The sequence below is a fragment of the Solenopsis invicta genome, chromosome 7 (assembly GCF_016802725.1).
Source record: "Solenopsis invicta isolate M01_SB chromosome 7, UNIL_Sinv_3.0, whole genome shotgun sequence".
NCBI lineage: Eukaryota > Metazoa > Arthropoda > Insecta > Hymenoptera > Formicidae > Solenopsis > Solenopsis invicta.
The window spans coordinates 9,740,361-9,766,368 of NC_052670.1; the positions used below are offsets into that span (position 1 = coordinate 9,740,361).

A 26,008-nucleotide genomic window follows, 5' to 3' on the forward strand; every position below is an offset into this window, starting at 1 on the left:
AATACTTACAATAAGAGCAATTCCGCGTGAAGCGGATCAGTCATCTCTCACAAACTTTTTCTTTTGCTATCAATGGTTATTAATAATAAGTTGCAAATTTTTGCATTATTTAATATATATTATAAATACCAGTAGCAATAATTAACGCAATAATATGTAAATGAATACTAACAAGGAAAGGCACCGCCTCAGATTTAAACGAGCTTTTAAGGGGTAACACCACTGTAGAATTTTTGAAAAATCAATTTTTTTATTTCTTTATAAACTGCTTTGTACCTTCTAGAATGAGTTAAAAAAAGTGTTACAAAATTTCTTTTTTAAAATTCGCACTCCTTAAGTGTATTGGATTGCTTCAAAATGACTACCTACGGCACATCGATACCTGCTCGAAGAGTAGGCGGGCAGCTCAGTTTTAAGTGGCCTGCAAGCGGTGTGAGGGGCTTGAGGGGAGACAGTAATATTCTTTTTTACTATTTTCACAAATGCGGAATAGCATCTGGAATAGCTTTTCTGTTATTCGTTTAAATAAGAATGCAACTAGTAATTTTGTGTCAATATAATATAATAATTAAATTAAATATGAAAAAATTTCGGAAAATCTGTTTAATAAAAAACGTCTACATGACCCAATTTTCAACTATATGTTATCTGGATAAGAGAAGACAATAGTGACGTTAATTATTTTTGTTAATTATATATTTGCAAAACTACATCTAATAGAAACGAAATTTTCGAGTGGTTGAAAAGGATTTGAAATACTTATTAATATCAACCATCGGCATTGACGTCGAATAGATGTGCACTCATGTAGTCGGCGCCCTTGGATGAAAATAAAAGTAAATTTTAATCAGTCAACTGACCACGGTCAACCTGTTATATAACACGGACTCAAGGACACGCAGACTTCCATTGATAACGTGCTCTGCCGGAATCCTGCTGACACGAAAAGATCTATTTCATGGAAGTGATTATCGTGCTTGCCCCCGAGGAATTAGGGTCCGGTTGTTCCAAGGTCGCCCCATGTCCGACGACTGTAGCCCTATTATCTAACTCAGAGTTCGCAACGATCTGCGCATTTTGGGCCGATTCCTTAAGCGACGTCCACTTTTACCCCCGCTACCGCTCGCCACCCGATGGTCGAGCTCGCGATCACGCGAGCGGCGCTCTGCCTCAGGAGCATCCGTTAAAAATACGCTAGTAGCGTACCTTTCGAGAAAAATTTTTTTTTTAACTTAATTTTTATAATAACAATAATGTACGGTAATTAGAATTTAGACAATAGCTTTCTACATCACCCTTATGCAGTACATATTTTATTTTCTTTGATTTTTTAGTGGACTAGGCCTACTTGGGAAACCACATAAAAAAAACGCATCAATAATAGTACCTCATGTGTGATGTGGAAAGCTATGTACGGTAATTAGAATTTAGACAATAGCTTTCCACATTACCCTTGAGGTACTTTAGTAGAAGGGCATATATTCAACATACTTCTGAGATGGAAACGCCCCTGAGGCCACAGCGCTCGGCGCGCGATCGGCAGCTCGGTACGCGGGGTATGTGAGACTCGCCGACCTAGACGTGACCGGCATACTTACCGGCAAAACCCAACTTTTTTTTGCGTCTCATCTCGAGACGGATCACGGAATCGAACTAAACATTCACCGCGAAGCCTAACCTACCCTAACCCAACGACGATGTTTTACGTAAGCAGTAAACCTGGCTTGGCCTACGCGAAGTGCTCCCAATACTTTCCTGGGATTCGGCCGCCCATCAATAACCCCCATTCCTCTTCGCTAACAACTCCGACGAATAGGCATTGAATATAGGCGCCGAAAATCTGCGCATTTTTGCATTTAAAATTTTTACATGCACTGTTATCTGTTTATCTTTACTTTTCCGTTTACATTAGTAGAAAAAATTGCTATTATATACGCGAACATTATTCGACAATATCAAAAAGTAGCTGATATTATCGTGATGACGATAATACACTGCTTACAGATGTTATTTATTTATACAGTTTTGTAATTTGCAAAAAAATTTCATATGTGCTATTGTTTTTTAATCTATATTTTTTCGTGTATTGTAATAGAAAAAATTTCTGGTGTGTGCATATTTATTTTTAACAGAACATAATGACGGATGTAACAACAACGATAATACATTGTTTGGCAATGATAATATCATTTATTTATCATCAGTTTCGCAATTTGCAGAATATGGGATTTAAATACATTTTAGGTAAGCTAATTAGAACTACATAGAATCATTTTTACTGTTTATGCACATTCTCAGGATTAATTAAATTAATATTTCTTTAAAACTTACATAAATTAAAAGTTTATAAAATTAAGCTATTTTAAAAGTTACGTTTAACAGGCCGTGTTTTGAATGATTTATTTGACAGCTACGCTGAACTGTGTTACTTTACTATCCATTTTAATGATTTAATAATACCCAAGTTTTGATGCAAAAAACTATTATTCACAAACTATTATTTGAGTAACTATAAAAAATTTTTTTGCGCACAATGATTAATTGCTGGATTAAAACAACTGATCTATTTTACGAGCACATAAGTAAGATAAACATCAGCATTTCGCGCAATAACACAATTTGTTTCATTTTTGTATGATTTCGTGTGACAATAGAATCTTTTTTTTCGCGAATATTAAAAATACTAAATGTTTTGGCCGGTACGCCAACGATGTAATTACGCGGAAAGAGATGCCTACTAATTATGCAAAACTGGACCATTCATAAAACCGGTTCTTCCCGAGCGGCGCGTTAAAGCTCACGTTACGATAGCGAAGAGTAAAAATCTCATATTTCAGTTTCTAAATTTGTATGCCATTTTTAACGTTACATAATGTTATGCTCGCTGGTACACACTGACAATTTAATTTATAGCGATACCGCGTTGGATACCAGCTCGGAACTCTGTCACCTGCTGATGACCTTACATTAATATTGTGGGATCAATTAAGGGCTTTTAGATAATAAGTATAATATGTATATTTCGTTGAGTGTCTACAGAACGCTCTCTTGACTCGTAGGATCGTTTCTCTCTGATCGCTCGAAATCTTCTGCCTTTGGCTTGTTCTGCCTACTCGCCTTTACCCCTTTTTCCTGATACATACGTGCGTCCATTCGCAGATGTTACATTTACGCGCTTTGAATACAATTGATTGTGTGTTTTATGACGCTACCATAGAACAACACATGTTTCGAACAATGGCAATCCTTTTCGTCAAACGACGCTTTTCTTCTACGACACATGTTCTTTCGCTCTCTCTCTCTCTCTCTCTCACTCTCATACTCTCATTCTCACTCTTTTTCCTTAGCTAACATTTTAACATCCTACAATATAGTAATAATTAATCGGCGAAAGATAAAGAAATACAATAGTGTTACATTCCGTTCACTCGCGAACAAATGAATCACGACAATCTGTATTTTCTTCACACATAGATATTTCACATCAAAGTTATGTCCCGATTCTCGATTTAGTACGTCTCACGTCCTTGTTTATGTCAAAGAACCAACACGTGTAATTAAACCTGCAAGACCACCCAAAAGACGAAAACTATATTTGAAGGAACCGACATCATTAAGTTGTCCTAAATTATTTTAAAAAATAATTTTGAAATAATAAGTAATCTAATAAATAGTTTCCTTCTTCTCTTTATATAAAGAGCCAGTAAAATCTTTTCATCTTTTTTATAATCAAATTCAAATCCTCGAAAAGAGAGTCGTTATCAAGGTCGTTTCTAAGATTTTGTAGCTGATTCGTGACTTATTACACGTGTACATACTAGTAATAGAATCTTGAGCAATTATTTCTACAATTCTTTTTTTCATTCCGATCGTTCTTATTCGACGATTACGACCTACGTCAACTTTTGATGCCGACATCAAACAATTACTATTTAGAATTCTGCGGTCCAGTCGGTTAAAAAGTTTTGCAATCAGGATGCATACGATTTGGATAACGTACTGCATATAATCTTGCTGCACGTATACTTACACAGTGTGCTTTACCATAAATTAAATACATATCGGCGTATTTGTTGTTATTATAATGATGCATTCTTCTTTTATAAACAATAATTTTCTTTTTATAAACAATAATTTTAAACAATAATATGCTTAGTCGCAAAAGGAAATCATGATAGATGCAATTTTTTTCATTATTTTTTTATATTTGTGTATTTGATACATCTCAACTTTCCCAGAGGTGGCACCAGACATTACAAACTTTATGAATATTTTACTGGTCGCATCATCTAAGTATTTCACATAAAAGTAACTTTTTGTGAAAAAAAAATGTACCGATATAACAACGAATACAATGATATGTTTAGTTTACTGTGAAGCAAATTGTATAAACGTGCGTACGGAAAGATTGAATGCGAAGCATTATCCAAATTGCATGCATTCCGATCGAAAATCTTTTGAGCATTAGATGATCTCGGAATAGTAGAGGAGAAGAAACACCCATGTTTATTTTATATGTAATTAAGTGCTGAAATATACTCTTCAAAAGTTTAGAAGTGTTCAAGAATAAAAATGACTTATAACTTAATTGTTAGCTGTTGTGCATTAGTGTACTGGTAAAACTACAAAAAGTTGTCAAACGAATAAGTCTATAAGCAATTGTTAGAATTCGTCACTTAATAATGAAAATAACAGGAGTAGCGGTAATATCCGCAGTAGCCTCCTTCTCTTCTAATTAATAAAACTATGTTGAAACTGATGGTGATCGTCGGATAAGAATGATCGAAACAAAAGAGAAAATTTTAGAAATGATTGAAGACAATAAATTTACATTTGTGATAAGCAATTAGATGTTAATAACAGTTTACAAAATATTGAAAAATGAACAGTTACTTCCGTTTCATCGTACATAGATACAAAGACTAAAATCTAAGAAATTATCTATACCAGGGATGGGCATGATTGACTTTTAATGATTAACGATCGATGAATAAAAATTTATTTGTTATTCAGCCTTTTGTAAATGATGAATAAAAATTTATTTGTTATTCCGCTACTTGAAAATGATGAATAAAAATTTAAACGTTATTTAGTCACTCTTGAATAATGAATAAGCACTTATCTTTATTTAATACATCTTGAATAAGGAACAAAAATTTATTTTCCTATTCAATTCTCTTTGAATAACGAAATAAACAACTGAAATTATTATTATTTTTATTCTATAAATTCCATAATAAATGTAATAAATATATTATATTAAAAATTTTAAAAACTATGTTAACCGATAACATTTTTTTTTCAAATGCTCCTTTACATTCTTTAATTATCAGTAAAATAATTTTAAATTATTAAAACATATATGATCAGTTAATGCTGAGGTACTTATTTATTACGAACAAAATTATAAATTAATCTTTATTTGGTATTCAGAATTTATAGAATAAAAATAATAATAATTTTAGTTGTCTATTTTGTTATTCAAAGAAAATTGAATAAAAGAATAAATTTTTGTTCCTTATTCAAAATGTATTGAATAAGGAATAAGTATTGAATAAAGAATAATTTAGTCAAGAATGACTAAATAACGTTTAAGATTTTGTTAGTAAGAAGACTTACTTCGGTCGCAGCTAGATCTTAGTGCTTATATTTATTTGTGTAATTTTATATACTTCTTCGAATTCAAGCAGAATGTGCGCCAAATTAATTTTCGGTCGTAACACAGCATGTCGAATAAGAGTTAGTAATATCACTATTTATATTAAATTGATTAATTTAATATAATAACTTATGTTATTGATGAAATTATGTTAACCAATAACGTTTTTTTCAAATGCTCCTTTACATTTTTTAATTATTAGTACAAAATCATTTTAAATTATTAAAATATATATGTTCAGTTAATGCTAAGGTAGTTATTTGTTATGAACAAAATTAAAAATTAACTTTTATTTGTTATTCAGAATTTATAGAATAAAAATAATAATAATTTCAGTTGTTTATTTTGTTATTCAAAGAGAATTGAATAAAAAAATAAATTTTTGTTTCTTATTCAAGATGTATTGAATAAAGGTTGTATTGAATAAGTGATTATATTCATTATTTAAGAATAACTAAATAACGTTTAAATTTTTATTCGTCATTTTCAAGCAGCTAAATAATGATGAAATTTTTATTCATCATTCACAAGTGGCTGAATAACTAATAAATTTTTACTTATTATTTGTGAGATGCTGAATAACAAATAAATTTTTATCCATTATTTACAAAAGAACAAATAACGAATAAATTTTTATTCATTATTTATAAGATATTTGTTGTAGAGGCGTTTATTGCGGAATATTAGCGAATAGTATTCGCTCAAGAAAACACACTTAAGACACGATTATAATTATTGAAATAATTAATATTTTAAACGAATGAAATCAAAATTTTAAATAAGCAGTTGTGTCAAAAAGAAAATCGCGGGGTCTATACGCACGGGGAAATAAACAAAAGTGAGTTATTTGAGTTCGAGACACCAACGAAATGAGCCGCTTAGATATAAATACAAAGGCGCTTGTAACGCTAAAATATAAAAAAGAAATTATATCGAATTATATTTTCCGACAATATTGAATAACAAATAAACTTTATCCATTATTTACAAGAGGCCGAATAACGAATAAATTTTTATTCATCATTCACAAGTGGCTGAAAAACGAATAAATTTTTATTCATCGTTTATATGAGGCCGAATAACGAATAAAATTTTATTTATAATTCACAAGTGGCTGAATAACAAATAAATTTTTATTCGTCATTTATAAGAGACCGAATAACAAATAAATTTTGATTCATTATTTACAACGGGTTGAATAACGAAAAAATTTTTATTCGTTATTTGCAAGAGGCTGAGTAACGAATAAATTTTTATTCATCATTTATGAGAGGTCAAATAACAAATACATTTTTATTTATTATTTACAAGAATAACCGAATAACGAATAAATTTTTATTCGTGATTTTTTTATTATTTAAATAAAAAATTATTCAATAATGCCCATCCCTGGATACAAATAAGGTGTTATAGCCTAGCCATAACACGGTGCATGGCAACAAGAATCAATTACCATGACCCGAAAGTAAAACCATTTAGCAAGCACCTTCGCAATACGAGGCAAAATCAACAATCCCATAAATCCATCGGGCAACGACCGAAAATGTGTACGCGCGTACGCGCTAACAAAGCGGAAGTAATTGCGCCAAGCAGCGGCTTATGTTAGCGTAATCACTTCAGTATAAAAAGACCGCCCGACAATCGAACAGCGCAGTAGCTTTTATGTATCTATACGCACTCTCGAAGCACTTTCAAAGCGCGCAATAGTTAGAGGGTTTCTAGCAATAGCTAATTCGGAACAACTTTCTAACAACTTCTACTAGAGTCCTTAGATTCGGAACGCACCTTTATGGATAATGCACCTTCATGGATAACGAAGTGTATCATGAACTGGCTGCAATAGGGGAGACCGGGGATAAAAGTTCCGATTTTAAGAAAATATCAAAAATAGTAAAATAATTTGTTGTTCCTTTGACTATTGACTGATTTATCATCAAATTTATTGTATTTTAGGATTATAAGGTTAATTGTAGTATATTATCATTGATTTTTGTACAAAGTTATTTATAAGTGTCAGAGTCAGAGAGGAACGTTTTACCCCTTCATGGGGTTAGTTGTTACCAAAAGCACTGGGGTAATTTGTTACCAAAAGATATAAAGTCATTTAAAGAAAAAAAGAAAACATCTTTTAATAAATCAAAACACGTGAATTACATTTATAATTAATATTTAATGAGGTAACGAGACAATCAGGTACATTAAAGCTAAACAACTGATATTTATATTTAATTATAATTATGTTAATAATCATAGAGTTTATAATAATTATAAACCACATTTAAAACTATATTTTATCTCATTTTTTTGTGACAAACATTTGTATTTATGAGATCAGTACTTTGAAATGATCTTTACGATCCTTCTAAATAATAAATTTAAAAATCTAATCTAAATAATAATAAAATAAAATAATGATCAGCTTTTTAGGAAAACAATATTAAGATAATCTTTGTAATCTTTTTACGTACCTAATTTAAATAATGATAAAATAAAAATGTAATCAACCTTTTAGAAGAACAATAAAAAGTTAAATATTAAAAACTTAAAAAAGAAAGCAGAAATAAGAACATTTTATTAAAATAAAAAATTTTTTACCTATGAAAATATGGCGCTACTGGATAAGAAAAGCAAGGAAAAGAATTGGCAGAACGAATGCAATAAATGTAACACTTGTAAAATATGCGTTTTAAAAACAATTAGAAGTAAGTTACAGATTAAGTTTCTTTAACATTTAAGTAACATTGTAAGTTATAATAATTTTCTAAGTTACTATTATACTTTACAACATTTGATTATTAGATAGATATTTAAATATCTAAGAGCGTCAAGTTTTTGTAGTTTAAAAATTTTTTATTTTAATAAAATTTTCTCATTTCTGCTTCCACTTTAATTCTTTGACACTAAATGTTGTATATTCCATTAAAACTTTTCCTGTCTTTTGTTATATGTCCGCATCCTATAATAAAATGAGAATCGATATAGACAACTGCACATATGCGACAGGGAAAATTTTTCCAAGGTAACAGCGTACCCCAAATTACGGTAACAACTAGCCCCATTCGACACATGTAACATCTTGATACAATTTTTTGCCTACATATTAAAATAGACGAATAAACACTAGTGTATCATATTTCTGAATGTCTATCCATCTACATAAACACAATAAATAATAGGAACTACCTTAAATAAGCAAAATAGACCAAAAAATTACGATAGACAAATATTTACTTACTTGATTTACGAGCATGTCTTTGCACAGACCGCGGCGTAAATTAAGTTAAACGCTATTTGCAATATTAAGATAGTTGCCGCACTTGCGTGATCGGTTGTTGTTTCGTGACGTACTTAGAACATATCGCTATTTTTTTTATGTTGAAATTATAATCACCGTAACATTGTACCCCAGGAACATCTTACCTCGGCCTCTCCTACTTGGTTTTGAACATCATAAAGACCGGAAAGGTTCCCAGGCACGTAGCGTTCATCATGGATGGTAACAGACGCTACGCGCAGAAACGAAACATGACAAAAAAGGAGGGACACTTAAAGGGGTATGTATCTTTGAGAAAAGAGTTTGCAAATGCTAATCTGTATATGTGTTACATATTTTATTTGTGACAGGTTTGATAAAATGATTGAAACGTTGAATTGGTGCATGGACCTTGGTATTAAAGAAATCACAGTTTATGCGTTCAGCATAGGCAACTTTAATCGTAGCCAAGAGGAACTTGATGGCCTCATGGATCTCAGTAGGCAGAAATTTAACAACCTCTTAAAAAATATATATGTATTTTAAATCAAGCGTTACAATGCGGCACAATTTTAAATCTTCCCAAGCAGGAAAGAAATAGTTAAAAAATGTTTTTTAAATGTTTATTTTTTTTTAATATTCCTTTTCTCAACTCGTTTTGGAAAAAAAATATTTATTTAACATTTATTTAACATTTTTTTTTACTGAAGAATTATTTTAAAAATTGTTATCTCAAAAATACGTTTTTAAAACGTTTATTTAATATCATGTAAACATTTATTTTTCACAAATTAGTTATTTCAGAAAATGATTTCAGTTAACATTTTTTAAACATTTTTTAATTAACGTTTTATAAATATTTATTTGTCATTAATAATTCATTTGAGATAACGATTTTACAAAATATTTTTTAAATGTTTATTTAATATTATGTAAACATTCATTTGCTATTAATTGTAGGTTAGAAAAAATGATTTTAATTAACATTTTTTAAACGTTTATTTAACGTTTGGTTAATATTTAGTTTTCATTAATTATTTGTTATCGAAATAATTTCAGTTAACATTTTTTAAATCTTTATTTAACATTATGCAAACATTTATTCCTCATTAATTTTTCATTATACAAATTAATTTCAGTAAACATTTGCGTAACGTTTATTTAATATTTTTTCAATTTACTTTGTTTTTTTATATATACTAGCAAAACAAGCGCGCGTTACACAACTTTCGATATTATATATAAGCTTCAAATTATAAATTTACTATTAACCCTGGATATACATAACGTGAAAATGCGATCTCTGCGATAACAGTAGCTCGCGATCAGTGTGTAGCGCGGGAGAACCAAAATCAGCATTACGAAAAAGCGTTAACAATAAACTTTGAGAAAGATACAATTATCGATTTATAATATCGAATAACATGCACTTTTTCAGATAGAGAAAGATAGGAGAAATATTTTTCAAGTTTTTATTTTTTATGAATTATTCATTTCAAAAAATAATTTTATTTAACATTTTTTAATGTTTATTTAACATTATATAAATTTACTTTTAATTATTCACTTGAGAAAATGATTTCAGTAAATATTCATATAACATGTACTCAATATTTCTTTAATACTTTTTTAATGTTTATTTTTTATGAAGTACACCCACGGTAATTGATTCTGTCCTTCAGAATATTTTTTAAACTGAGAAGTCACCATTTTTCTACATACTCGCAGTTCATGATTAATATAACGACTAGAACTTATTGATCGTTACGTTAATCATGAAATGTAAGTATGTAGAAAGATAGCGACTTCTCTGTTTGGAAATTTTCCACATGGACAGAATCAAAGTCCTTGGGTGTACACAAGACTTAACGTCGTTATCGTTTTCGTTATTTTTTTACGGTAACGAGCATCATCTTTTTATGTCTGTAACGGTAACGGTAACGTCGTTACATTTTTACAGTAACGGAATTCATCCGTTACTTTTTCATTACTTAGTTCCTTATTATTTATTCAATAGATCGCGCGCTGATCGCGCATTAGAGTATTGATTGGATACAAATATTTTTATCCAAATCAATTGGAAGAATAAATTTTCAAAATCATAATAATGCGCAATGTACATACAATTAGAAAATGGTTTTAAATATTCACTTACTCATTAAATTAGTTTAAAATTGATTTGTATTGATCAATTTTTTTATATTGATCAATAATGTTTGATTAATCATCATTCATAATCAATTATAATCATTCAAATGTGATGATTATGAATCGTAATTGTAATAAATTTTAGTGAAAGAATCAGTTTTTGAGTGTACATAGAATGTCTTTTTATCACAACAAATAGGTTTTTTGTCATTGTTCTACATTAAAAGACTCCATACGATTTGAGTAAGAAAAAAACATCGGTTAAATTTTTTATTTTTAATATTTTACAGTTTTCTGACGAAAATTCAATTAATTGATAATATTTTTTTTACATAAATTGTATGGAATTTTTTCCAAATTTTGTATTTACTATGGTATAAAAACTTAAAATTTCTTTCGTTATGAATACCCACACACACACACACACACACACACACACATATATTGTTGAAAAAATTTTGATTTATTTCTGAGATGTAAAATGTGACGAAGTTTAAATCTAAAAACAATGTTTAATCTAAATGTCTATAAAAATTGTGCAGTATAAAAATAGTAAAAAGTAAATAAGATATTAATATAAGGAATTTGAAAAATTATTAGACAAGTTAAATAAATATAAAAAAAACTATGTTCTATACAATTGTATATAAATTTAGAGAATTTAAAGTTTTAATATTTACTACTACATGCAATATTAATTATTAAATAAAGTAATTTTAAAATCTAATAACTTGATACTTTAGCATTAGAAAAAAATGACAAAAAAATAACAAATCGTTATTTTCAAAGTAACGGTAACGGTAACGAGTTACTTTTATAAAATCACTGACGAATAACGTTAACGAGTTACTTTTTACAAAATGTAACGCGTTATTTTTATAAAATAACGTGCCTAATTTTAGAGACATATTGATGAATGCTGGAGTGTGCTTTCGTGCGTTTGGAAATTTGTCCTTGATCCCAGAAGATATAAACCAATTAATGGCTCAAATTGTAATTGCCACTAAGGATAATAATAAAGCATTTTTAAATTTTGCTGTCGCTTATACGTGTAAGTATATGATCATCGTAAATCATATTTATATATGCACTCACTTTTATATTTTGTACTAAATGCAAATGAAAATTTACATTTTTTTCCAATGTTACGTAAATACGTAATTTAGAAATATATATTTTTATATTTTTTTATGTTTGCAGCAAGGGATGAACTTACTCATGCAATTACAGATATTGCAACGGCTGTAAAACATAATGAAATCTTACCAGAAGATATTACCGAAGAGTTAATATCTGACTATTTGTACACTTACCAATCCTCAAATCCAGAGTTATTGATTCGTACGTCTGGAGAATGTCGACTTAGCGACTTTTTGATGTGGCAGGTAAGAGAACGTACTTTATTCTTGTGACTTAAATATATATTTCTTCTCATAACTTATCAAAACAGATCTGCATTTAAATAATTTTACTAATTTTTTTTTAGCTTTCCAACGCTTGCCTCTACTTTACTGATACCTTATGGCCTGAATTCAACTTATGGAACTTGCTCGGTGCAGTCTTTTATTATCAAAAATGTTATTATATGTATTATGTATTTAGAAAAAACTCCCTTTTCTCGTAAAACAGCATTTTATAGTATTCCAACTTTAGACAGAGTATATGCGAGTAACATCCGCAAACCGACCTGTTCGAACGCATTTTGTCCAGTTTTTTTATGTAAAATAGTCACAAAAATTTCCACTTACATACTATATGGATCGCATTTGCCCTAACAAAACTTTGCTGCCGTGACGTTCGAATTCTAGTTGATCAAAAAAGTTGGTCAAACATATCAATCGAAAGAGGAGATTTCAAACTTTTTTTACGTCTTGCTCCGAACCTCCTATCTCATTCCGTCTTCAAATAGCAAGCGTTCAAAGCTTCATGTGGGGTCAGATCCACTTACGTGTTTAAGAGTTAAATTAAGATTACATTAACTTAAGTTAAATTTAAAAGTTAATTTTAAATAATATTATTACATTAAATTAGATTACTCTATTTTATAATAGTAAAACAATTGCAATCATCCAAAATAAATTAAACATTTTGTTTTTAAATTGAGTTTAATGGCAATTTTATATGAAATAACAAAGAAATATTATTATTTAAATAAGATTACTTTTTCCTTTCACAATTTCTTTTTCTTACATAATCTTTTTACGTAAATACTTTTAACGTGGAAAATGATGTTTATGATTTAAGATTCATATGTATTTTAAAAATAACTATTTTTAAAATAGTTATTTTTAAAATAGTTATTTTTAAAATACATAAAATACAAAAAATAACTATTTGAAGTTAAAAATTTGTTTATTCAAAATTAATTAAGTTAAAAAGTAAAACATTTATCTTTCTAATTGCACAACGTTTAACTTTTTGACTAGTTACTACTCAACCATGCATATACTGCTACATAAATAATTTATTATAAATTAATTTATTATATTGAAATAGCATATAAAAATGATAAGCCGTGTTTTAGATGATTTATTTGACAGCTACGCTGAACTGTGTTGCTTTCCATAGTGATTTTACTATCCATTTTAATGATTTTATAGTATCCAAGTTTTGATGCAAAAAATTATGATTTACACATATTTGAGTAACTATAAAAAATTGTTTTGCGCACAATGATTAATTGGATTAAAACAACTGATTTATTATACAAGCACATAAGTAAGATAAACATCAGCGTTTCGTGCAGTAACACAATTTGTTTCATTTTTGTATGATTTCGTGTAACAATAGAATCTTTTTTTTCGCGAATATTAAAAATACTAAATATTTTGCCGTCAACGATGCAATTACGCGGAAAAAGATGCAAATGCTAATTACTAATTATGCAAAACGGGACCATTCATAAAACCGGTTCCTCCCGAGCGGCGCGTTAAAGCCCACGTTACGAAGAGTAAAAGTCTTATAAAAAGCGATAGTGTTTCATGCGGACTACGGAGCGTTACATGATTTTGGCTTCTAAATTTGTATGCCATTTTAAACGTCACATAACGTTATGCTCGCCGGTACCAGAGAGAAACCTGAGAGAGGCCATGCCGTCGATTTTCGTGTAACGCTTTCTCTAGGTCGTATACCTTTTTTCCCGTAGCTGCTACGGACATACACCAATCGAGCGGGAAAAAAGGTGGATCCAGCCATATAGTTCCGCCGACTGAAAATGTGGATCCATTGGTGCCACTGTACGACCTAGAGAAAGCGTCACACGAAAATCGACGGCATGGCCTCTCTCAGGTTTCTCTCTGGTAAAAGTCTTATAAAAAGCGATAGTGTTTCATGCGGACTACGGAGCGTTACATGATTTTGGTTTCTAAATTTGTATGCCATTTTAAACGTCACATAACGTTATGCTCGCCGGTACCAGAGAGAAACCTGAGAGAGGCCATGCCGTCGATTTTCGTGTGACGCTTTCTCTAGGTCGTATACCTTTTTTCCCGTAGCTGCTACGGACATACAGTGTTGCTATCAGGGACGCTTTCTCGCGCATGTGCATTCAGATACAAGCTCAATGAAGTATCACATTTAGTAAAAAGAAGGTATTCGAGAGGGTAACCACTTGATATAATCGTGGGACAATATCTCCGAAATCACTTTAAGATCTTTACGAAGTCTTCGTGTAAAATTATCTGTAATGAGATTAAATAATCAAATAAAATTATATAAAATAATAACAATAAGAAATAAAATCATATAATCTATGAGACAACGTGCCATGTTACGGCCCTAAATTTATTGTTGGCTATAATTCGCATGCGCGAGAAAGCGTCCCTGATAGCAACACTGCGGACATACACCAATCGAGCGAGAAAAAAGGTGGATCCAGCCATATAGTTCCGCCGACTGAAAATGTGGATCCATTGGCGCCACTGTACGACCTAGAGAAAGCGTCACACGAAAATCGACGGCATGGCCTCTCTCAGGTTTCTCTCTGGTAACTGTAACTTAACTTCGTTACTTTTTTTCAACTGTAACTATAAACTTAACTTAGTTACATTATTTGTGTAACTAGTAACTAAATTAATAGTTATTTTTATAGTTACTTTATATATTTCAAACTCATTTGCCAATTTAGATAGCATTTGCAAACATCACCCGAGTGGCGTCGTGTATCATTTTATCTTTATTTAACAATCGGTAAACAACAAGGATAAAATGATATATATGAGGGTACTCAACTGATGTTTTCGAACGCAGCTTTAATGTGATTGGTGATTGGTTAGACCTAAAAGAATACACTAATAGCAGTAAGCGCTCACTCAACCACTGAGTTTGCTGAACGCAGCCACTGTTGCTCGATGCAGTGACAATTCTATGTTCTATGCTTCTTATGTGATCCGAGAGAGATGATATGATGAGAGATGATGTGATCCGAGAAAAAGTTCTGTCTAGAAAGATACACGTGACAATGAACGGTTATATGTTATACATTTGGCAGCCCCGTACCAGTAGTCATAGGTTACAAGTTATTTACATGTAGATACACGATTGTATGTACATACAGTCGTGAGCTAAAAGATTGAAACACATTTTCTTCGATGGTTTTTAAAATATAGACTTGTTCATCGAACGGCGAACGTAATTGGTTCTTATTTGTGGATTCAACCAATTATGTTCGCCGATCGAGGAGCAAGTCTACATTCTAAAAACCATCCAAGAAAACGTGTTGTAACCTTTTAGCTCACGACTGTACTTGTAGGGTCCGGATATTCAAGTACGATTCCGGGATGCTCGCGAAGAATCACTGCGTGTTGTGTGATCGTCTGGCTGGTCTATCGTGTACATACGTGTGATAATCAGCCAGCAGAGAATTGGTTACTAAGAATGCCTTTGAGTCTAAATTCTATACTTAGTCTTAAAGTTAGTTTATAATAGCCGTTACCATAAGAAATTGATCAATCATAGTCAATTATTCTTTTATAAATCAACTATGATTGACCAATTTCTTACGATTACGGCTATTATAAACCAACCTTTATCCTCAAAAAATTTAGAACATAATTCACATAGTTTTCATCTGTACATATAGGTAATTAATATTTAATATATGTAAACATGTCACATGCATTTTATGCGTCGTCAATAAAGACTATAATAAAGACTTAAGCCTTTAGCCTTAAGAAATTGGCCAAACACAATCGATTATTCTTCTATAAATCAATTATTATTGGTTAATTTCTTAAGGTTAAAGGCTTAAGTCTCTATTGTAGATAACGCTTTACACAATTAAAGATAGAAAAGACTTTACGTGGATGCTCTTCAGTAAAAGTCTCGTATTTAAATTATTAATGTTTTATAATATTAGCAAAAAAAAAACAGAAAAGTAACTGAAAAGTAACTTTAAGTTACTTTTTCAATAACTGTAACTGTAACGAGTTATTTTTTAAAGTCAGTAACTTGTAACGGTAACTAGTTATTTTTTGGAAGACAGAAACTGTAACTGTAACTAGTTATTTTTACAAAGTAACTTTCCCAAGCCTGACGAAATCCTGGTTAGGGAAAGGGGAATGTAAGTGAATGTGAGAAAAGAATGAAAGAAAGTAAAAATTCTGCAGCTTTCAATTTGATTGATAAGGACCAATAAAACGGCTTAAGCAAATAAAAAATACACTAGTATTAATACGTAAATTAAAAGTTTATGTCATGTTAAAATAAAAGTTCTTATTATTTACATAAAACGTAATAGATGTGATAGTAAATGTGGAATAAAATGTTAATTAAAATATTGAGACTGTACTGTACACATATAAACGTTTATAATTTTATCAGTTAGAATATTATAAGGGATATTTTGTGCACGTATATTCTCCTAAAAGATGTAGAGAGAAAATTAAAGAAAGCTTTCTATTATTATTACATTATTTTACTACTTATTATATTATTATTAACGTTATATACAATAATACACTCGTTAACAAAAAATAGAAAACACTTATAAAATGCTTAAAATGATATATTATTCAGATTGCTATAACTCTATAAAAAATTATCGTAGAAAGAAAACTAAAAAAGCATTTGAAACTTGAAATCGAAGGTAATTTTTGTACAAGGGCTAGGTAATTCAGCGCCAATCCAAACGGAATTTTGGGTAATCTAATGTAATTTTTAGGAAATCCTAAGTAATCTAAGGGTAATATCAAATAATCTGTAGGTAATTCTATATAATCCTAAAGTAATCTCAGATAATCTGAGGTAATCTAAGGTAATCTTTGATTTTTTAGTAAACGTTATTGCTGAGCATGTTATATTTTTGTACAATAATATACATTTTTAATCAACTTTTGGAGTTGACGTAAAAGAATTGCTTTTTTTATAATCTAAAAATTGTCATTGCTAGATTTTTGCGGTATTACATCTTGTAACGCTTTCTCTCAGGCTGCAGATATACGAGCGTTTAAAAATTGCGAAATTTCCAAACTATTTTAAGCAAATTTCTTTACGTTAAAAAATTTGCCTAAAGTAAATCTTTTAATTCCTTAAAACGGAATTCTCTCTCTCGAAATGAACAATGGGTTGTATTTATTTTCCTGCTGATAATGGATATAAATGAAATAATGCCGTTCAAATTGGTATGTAAAGTTTCATAAGTCCGCCTGATTTAAAACAAATTTTAAAGAAGCTAAAAATATCTAAAAATATATAAAAATTGCAAAATACATTTTTATCTACAATGAAAAAATATGTGCAAAATCTTTTAAAAAATTCTTTATATTGATTATTCTTCGAATTCGTTTTAGAATTGTTAAGAATTACTGTTTCAAAAAGTTATGTTCGCCACACGTGCTTACAGAAGATTTCATCGTTTCATTGTTTTGCGTATACGCATACGCGATGCATTTCGCTGCCGAGAAACACTCACATATCGGAAACGCAGTCTTTTTCGAGTCTGTACTGGTCTATACTTGATGTAAGCGAGACGTTACGCGCTCTGTGCTTGATACAGTTTTTGTGGTTTTATTATCGAAATCGATCAAAATGGAAAATTCATTTTGAAACAAAAATTTGGCTCATAGAAAGAGATTATTTTTAATTTGAAAATCTGTATTTATTTTCTGAATATGGCAAAACTGGATCTTAGAATAAAATGATTTAACTCTATCAAAAAATTTCATTACTCCAAATTCCTATATGTCAGTAGAAATCAATGCTCACTTCTTACTTATGCTTTTTCAAAAAACTGTATCTAACTCTAACTTGAATTCTAGTTTGTGCGTTCCATGGTTGATGAATAGCCAACCATGCGAACAAATTTTTTGTTCAACAAGAAGCTTAACTTCGACTTTTTCTACAATAGTCAATTTTAGTTTGAACGATATTATGAATAGAATTAAAAAAATTTAAATCATACAAAACGTCAAAAATGATTTAAAAAATCAGTTTATTTTTCCAAGGGAAGTACATAATCGTTTAGGTATTGGAAGTAATGAAAATGTAGGTGATATCCCAGATGATGTAGAAATTGAAAACATTATTTATTATGTCAACTCTTACAGAAGCTAAATCGGACCTTAATAAAATAGGCATAAACAACATTCCTGAATCGTATTGGAAAAATATTAATTGTTTCCAAAAAGGTTTGGAAAAAAATTTTTTGGAAGATATTGATTTAAATAATGATGAGGATGATAATTTAATTTATAAAATACCTATTAATATTTATTATGTGCTAACTTCACAGAGGTTTAATATTTATATTTAATAGGATATTGTTTTGTTAGTATATTAAAAGATCTCAAACGTTAAAAGTAGTCAAACTTCTTACTATGTATACATATAATACATATTCTGTTTGTAAAAATTTTTATATTTTTGTGTTCTTGTATGCAATAAATATTTGTTTTGTAAAATTATTTTTTTTTACGCAGTGAAAATCTAAAATTGATTTAAAGAAATAATACTTTAGCTACTCGTATAAGGTAATTTTAGATGAGCAAAGTAAATTTGGTAAAATCTTGGGTAATCTCAGAAAATATGACGTAATTTTTAATACTCTAAGGTAATCTTGGGTAATATAAAGTAATATTTGATAATCTGAGGTAGTTGGGTAATCTGAGGTAGTATTGGGTAATCTGAGGTAGTATTGTGTAATCTAAGGTAGTATTGGGTAATCGTAAGTAATCCAAGGTAATTTAAAGGTAATCCGTGTTAAAGGTAATTTTTGTACACCATAACCGCTAGTGACCAACCCCTCGCTTGAAATCTTTATATAGTTTTGAAATTGACAATTCATCAAACGATTTACAGATTGTTTATGAAGTTACGTGGATTCAAATGGGGATGCGTTAAACTCAAAATTTTTTACAAAATTTGCAAAACTCTACGGCGTAAAATAAAAATTGCATGCAAAGGGGGTTTACAGCATTCAAAGCGCGACTTTCTATCTTTAATTTGCGAAGTTGTTGAGCGTTGTACTTTTTTTACTGACGAGTAAAGCTCTCCATTGGGCCGCCTCAGATTTCAACCGCATATGATTTTTCTGAATCTATTTCAAAGGAAAACAACAACCTAGAAAGATTTCCGTCTGAGAGTAAGCGGTTTGCTGTCGACATGGGAATGAATTTTTGAGATTTTTCGGTATATGGACATTATTTTTCCTATATTTCAGGTCATAGCTCATGAATCGATTTTCTGGATCGATTTTCAATTGCAAATGAGTATTTAAAAGCTAAAAATTATACAAAAATTATGAAAAAAGAAAAAAATTAAAATTAAATTTTAATTTTTATTATACTTTTATTATCATATTTATTTAATTTTAATTTTTTTTTAATTTTTTCTTTTTTCATAATTTTTGTACAATTTTTAGCTTTTAAATACTCGTTTGCAATTGGAAATCGATCCAGAAAATCGATTCATGAGCTATGACCTGAATTATAGGGAAAATAATGTCCATATACCAAAAATCTCAAAAAATCATTCCCATGCCCACAGCGAATCGCTTACTCTCAGACGAAAATCTTTCTAAGTTGTTGTTTATCTTCGAAATAGATTCGGAAAAATCATATGCGGTTGAAATCTAAGACGGCCCAATGGAGAGCTTTACTCGTGAGTTATTCAACACTGAAGCAAAAATGGCTTTTTTTGCTTTAATTACACTGCTGGTCGACACTATTTCGACTATTTCGACTATTTAAAGTAAACAAAATTGTTTTTGATAGATTTTTATGCGCTGATTGTGATATTGTTCATTTATAAAAAATAAAAACATTTTTATAAATATTTTGTTCATTTATAAAAATATAAAAAGATTTATTCTGTTTTAATAATATATATTATATGTTAATGATTTAATGATTTTTAGTTTTGACTGCCACATATATTTTTCTTATAATAGAATACAAAATGGTACTTTTGGCTGTGTATTTAGGCTGCGTTCCGATATACACTACAAGTACTGAAAATCTATAGTTCACGTTACGTATACTATAGATTTTTAGTACTGGCAGTGAATTTCGGAACGCAGCCCTTAATGTACATGTACATGTGATGATACACACCCGACACACAAATAAAATAACTAGTGATATCGTTACATTATCGTTTTTTATTCTTTTTTATATTGTGCCGATATATAATCATATGAAATTATAGACGAAATAGGTTCATGAATGAAGAAATCTCTACATCCTAATGAGCAGACCATATTTTTTAATAAAAATTTTTTTGTATTTAATTTAATTATTGTATTATATTAACATATATTTTCTAGTTGCATTTTTATTTAAACAAATAACAAAAATTATTCCAGATGCTATTCCGCATTTGTGAAAACTACAATTTTATACATGTTTATATAAACAATATGCTTTAATTATACATATTTTATTTTTTCGATAAAGTATATTGATCTGATCTACCAGTTATATACACATACCAGCATAAAGTGTTCACAGGTTATCACAAAGGATCAGTTCGTAGCGATCACAGAGGTCAAGCAACGTTCACCGAAGTCGCGACTTGGATGGGTGACCGCTTAGGAATTTCCGAAAAAAAGTCCTAAAAATGGAATTTTTTTGCAAAAATTGTATTTTTAAAATATAAAAATATTGTTTTACTCATTGGGATTATGAGGTGTAATATAATATAATAACTTAAGTTATTATAAAAATAGAATAATTATATAACTTGAAGAGGGAAATTGTTTCCTTCCGGTTGCGCACAATTGTTTCTGGCATACATTGCCGGCAAAATTATAAGCAAAAGCGGAAGCCGCTTTCCTCAATAAAGATGGAAACTTAGGCAATATAATTTTTATCAAATTGATCGTAACATAAAGGAAACTTGCTATCTGGAGATTTATGAAATAACAGAAGCACACAAAATAAAAAAGTGTCATGTTCGAGAGGTTAAACCCATGTATCCCTATGTATTTTGACGCCCAGGGGGTCGATCATGTAACATTTTCCCTAGGGCGGAAACGTGAAAAGTGAAAAGTTTCACGTGAACTGCACGATCATGTACGATTCCACGGGATTATGTAACTCACTCATGAGCGGAAATATGAACTTTTTTACGTGAACTTTTTCGCCATTAGCCGTGATAGCGAAAAGGTGAAAATTTAGGGAATTAATAAATTGTATGTATTTCGAAATTAGAATAAAAGTGTGGTAACAGTGTGGTAACAGTTTGAAGAGATATTATTGAAGGGGTTAACCTTTTTGGTATTGCATTGCGTTAACAGGATAAGCTAATGTACATACGTAAATAAAAATAATGCTTTTGTGATATAATTAGGTTCGATATTTATATTTGACAAGTTGACATTTTGATAATTATATAGAATGAGGCTTCATCAAATGCAAATTTAGATAAAAATATACTTTAACGTGTTTTGATACACAATGATATAAGAAAGATATGTCTTGTGAAATAGAATATTAATCAATCATGTAAGTGTTTATAACTTATAAATTTGGAAAATACATGTGTGAGCGGAGAATTCAGTTTTGATAAAGATCCGTATTCTAAATTATTCAATATTTTTTAATTAAACAAAGTTAAATTTAATGACTAATAAAATTAATTTATTTTAAAATTTGAATAAATATAAAACTAAATTAAAGTTAATTTTGAAAAACAATGTTTGTATTAAATTACAATGTAATTTTTAAAATTAGGTTACTACATAATAAAATAGTTGTTACAATATATGGATTATCAAAAATAAATGTAATATATATTATATTTGTAAAATAAGTTTATGCAATATAACTAAGAAATATTGCTATTTATTTATGAATATATTTTTTTACAATTTCTTTTTTTATATAATTAAATTTTTACAGTAAAAGTTATACTATAAAAGCAGGTAGAAGTTGCCTTTTTCACGAGCGCTTAATAGTTGCGATGACAGATTCGAGCCTCTAAAGGTTGAATTTTGGAACGCAACCTAAACTTCCGCGCATTATCCATACATAATCGCTGTGCGTGAAAAGATTCACGTGAACTCTCTATGAGTGAAAAATGAAAAAATGAAAAGTGAAAAGTGAAACGTGAAAAGTTTCACGTGAAATTACATGATTGACCCCTTGAAACCGAATATGACCTTAGAATTGCTCCATCAGATCAAAAATTTTTTTATCCTCAAAAAATGGCGAACATTCCTTCAAATTACACTATTTTTGAAGGTAAAAAAAATCCTGACCTGATGAAGCAATTCTGAAATCATATTCGGTTTTAGAACGTCAAAATACATAGGGATAAATAGGTGTAATCTCTTGGAAATGATACTTTTTTTATTTTGTATGCCTGTGTAATTTTTTTTCAGCATCCAGCTGGATGTCACATTATCCCTCATACTCTATTGGTTTAATACGTTCCTTAATCTTATGTTGAGGGTAAAATTTGTCCTACATCTATATGCACTACATGATTATTTTTATTTATTAATTTTTAAAATTTTAATGATATAGTTTTATTAACATAATCTTTTTACAGTCAGCAAAGACATTTATGTTTATTTAAAGTAAGAAAAAACGAATTCTGTACGTATTTATAGCAAATAAGATTTTAAACAATGTATTTAAGGACTCTCAAAATTTAAACAAATAATTAATAAACAGGTTAATGAAAGTCTGTGCGGGTTTTGAAACGCAATAAACAATTAATATTCAAATAATTATGAAATAATTAACCGAACACGTTTTTTTCATATAAATCGTGCGGGGTCCTTTATGGAGCAAACGTTAGGAATTTTAGGAATAAAAAATTTCAAACTTGTGTTACTTGAAAACGGAGAAAGATAATCGAATTCTGCGAGTTGTGTTAACTTGTGCTACGCAAAATCCACGATGCACAAGCACAGAAAGCAGGGATTAACCGAGAGAGACGATTATAATTAATTAAAAGGGGGGAGAGTGAGTAAAAAATTTTACATTTTCGAAATTTCTTCTGTTGTGCCGGATTGTGCTAAAGTAGTACAACAACTTTTTCTAATGACTAAATTTCCGCAGATTAACACATTTCGCAGCGCAAGCAAAATTTTGAGTCAGACTTTTGAAATTTATGAGAATGGAATATTCAAATTTGCAAAATGTGACATTTTCAAATTTGTATTAGTTATTATTAATTATAATCGTTATTTGTGTTTTGCATAATGTTTGTTTAAGTTATATTATATTTATATGTATAGTTTTTCTGAATGACATTAAAAAATTATGTTTTACAGATAACAAGTATTATAAGTGGGAACATTTTACAAGAAATTGATCTAATTGAAGAACAGAATTGTATAGATGATTTACATAAGGAGCAACAGAAGCAAGATGAGTTTACTTTTTTTTGACAAAAATTAAAAAATGTAATAATATATACAGGGTGTCCTAGAGCAATGTATACATATTATCATGATGAGGTAGAAGAGATCGAGATAAATCAAAAAGTCTAATACCATTTTGCGATATTTGCAATAACTTATAATATATTAAAATCGGCCGAATAAGAACGCGCGAAGAGACAAGCGGTCGCTCGCCTGAGCCGTAGGACCGTCCACCGCGACCCGATTGTAGGCGACGATAAGAAAAAAAGTAACAGTTTATACTTATTTTTGAAATTACACGTAATGATGGGACTCAAATATGATTAATTCGTACTGTTGTTAAAACTTGTAATATTTACTGTATTCTTGTGTTTTAGAAGGTGTGATGAGAGTTGTCAGCATGCTATATTCGCGAAGTTACATTATTTAACTTTTGGTTTTTTGCTATAAAAAATGCTATAAATATTACAGAGAACAAAATACTTAATAATTGTAATCACGAATATATAGCGTTGACGCGTGCCACGGCGTGGTGCAGGAGCATGAGGGAGCGGTGCGGTGCCAAGCTATCCTTCTCGCCGCGCTCCACTTAAGCCCGTATCAGACTACGCATTGAAGATTGAGATTGAAGATTAAAGATTGAAATTTGACCAATCAAAACAAGGAAATTTTAACTCTTTTTATTTTGATTGGCCAAAGCTCAATCTTTAAATTTTTATCTTCAATTTTCAATGCGTAGTCTGATACGGACTTTACTGTCACGGCGTCGCCTACAGTCGGCCGCTGTGAGCGGTCCTACGGCTCAGGCGAGCGACCGCTTGTTTCTTCGCGCGCTCTTATTCGGCTGACTTTAATATTTTATTACTCGAAAGCTATTGCAAATATCACAAAATGATATTAGACTTTTTGATTTATCTCGATCTCTTCTACCTCATCGTGATAATATGTATACATTGCTCTGGGACACCCTGTATACATATTCCTATATATAAAATCTTTTTTTGAAATGTCATATTTTTAATTAACGTATTTATAACTCAATTTAATTTATTAATATATTTTAAAATATATATTAATATTTAAATATAAATATTTAAAATATATATTAATGTATTCTAAATGAGGAATCTTGACGCAAAAATTCTAGAAATTAATGTTCGACGAGATCGAAGAAATAAAAAGATTTATCTTGACTAAGAACTACATGGAAGACATCCAGGGCCGAATTAGGTCGCTTGCCGCCCTTAGACAACCAGCTTGCTGTTGCCTTTGCCTAATCTAAATTTTTTTTGTATGTGAAAGTGGATTATATAAATATATTGCTTTAATAAATCTAAATAAGCTAATACTGATATTTAATTTTCTATATATATGATATATTATATGTATAATACATAAAAATGAGTACTTATACATATAAGTAATGCATTAATTCCATATATTTGGATTTACATTAATTACAAAACACATAATAAATTTACAAGTTTTAGCTATAGCGACAAAATCATAAATAATGTCTTTGTAATCTATTTCGAGACATAATTTTGCTTCTATGCACAATAAAGTTAAAGAATTAAGCCGATTGTTTCCCTGAATTGTTCTTAAATAGTTTTTAACTTTTTGCAATACAGAGAATGACCTCTCCCCCAAACAATTTGACACGATCATACAAAGATACATGAAAAGTGCAATGTTAATATTCGGATAGAAGTCACAAGATCTTATTTGCGAAGAAACTTACACAAATCTGACTCTGATTTTTACCATATTCACTGCATGTAAAGTGCAGCTAAATGCTGGCATTCAATATCTAAAATATTTTGCAAATCAACGGGATAGTAAGACTTCAATTCACATAAAAAAAAAAAATTTAATATTTGAAGATGCCTGCCCCTCTGTAATACCATCCCTAGGCCATGACCTTGTTGGCCTAAGCGGTAATACGCCACTGAAGACATCTTAAGAAATTTCAACAGGAAGATTGTCATCCAGTTAAGATTCCATTGGACATCAATTTGAAGCTAAAAAAAGAAATGTCACCTGAGTCTGAAAATGAAGAATGTTCTTTATCGGGAAGCACTTGAAAACCTGATGTACGTCTATCAAGCAACAAGACCCGATTTGGAATGCAATTATGACA

At 29.9% G+C, this 26,008-nt stretch overlaps 1 non-coding gene across 1 annotated transcript; it reads left to right on the forward strand.

The window, feature by feature from the left end:
• The first annotated feature begins 632 nt into the window (after window positions 1–632).
• On the forward strand, window positions 633–12,945 carry LOC105196724. Its single transcript, XR_005575246.1, has 7 exons — window positions 633–1,706; window positions 2,133–2,244; window positions 9,069–9,213; window positions 9,284–9,463; window positions 11,963–12,111; window positions 12,261–12,445; window positions 12,547–12,945. It is a non-coding gene; the product is annotated as a dehydrodolichyl diphosphate synthase complex subunit DHDDS (transcript).
• Window positions 12,946–26,008: the final 13,063 nt, after the last annotated feature.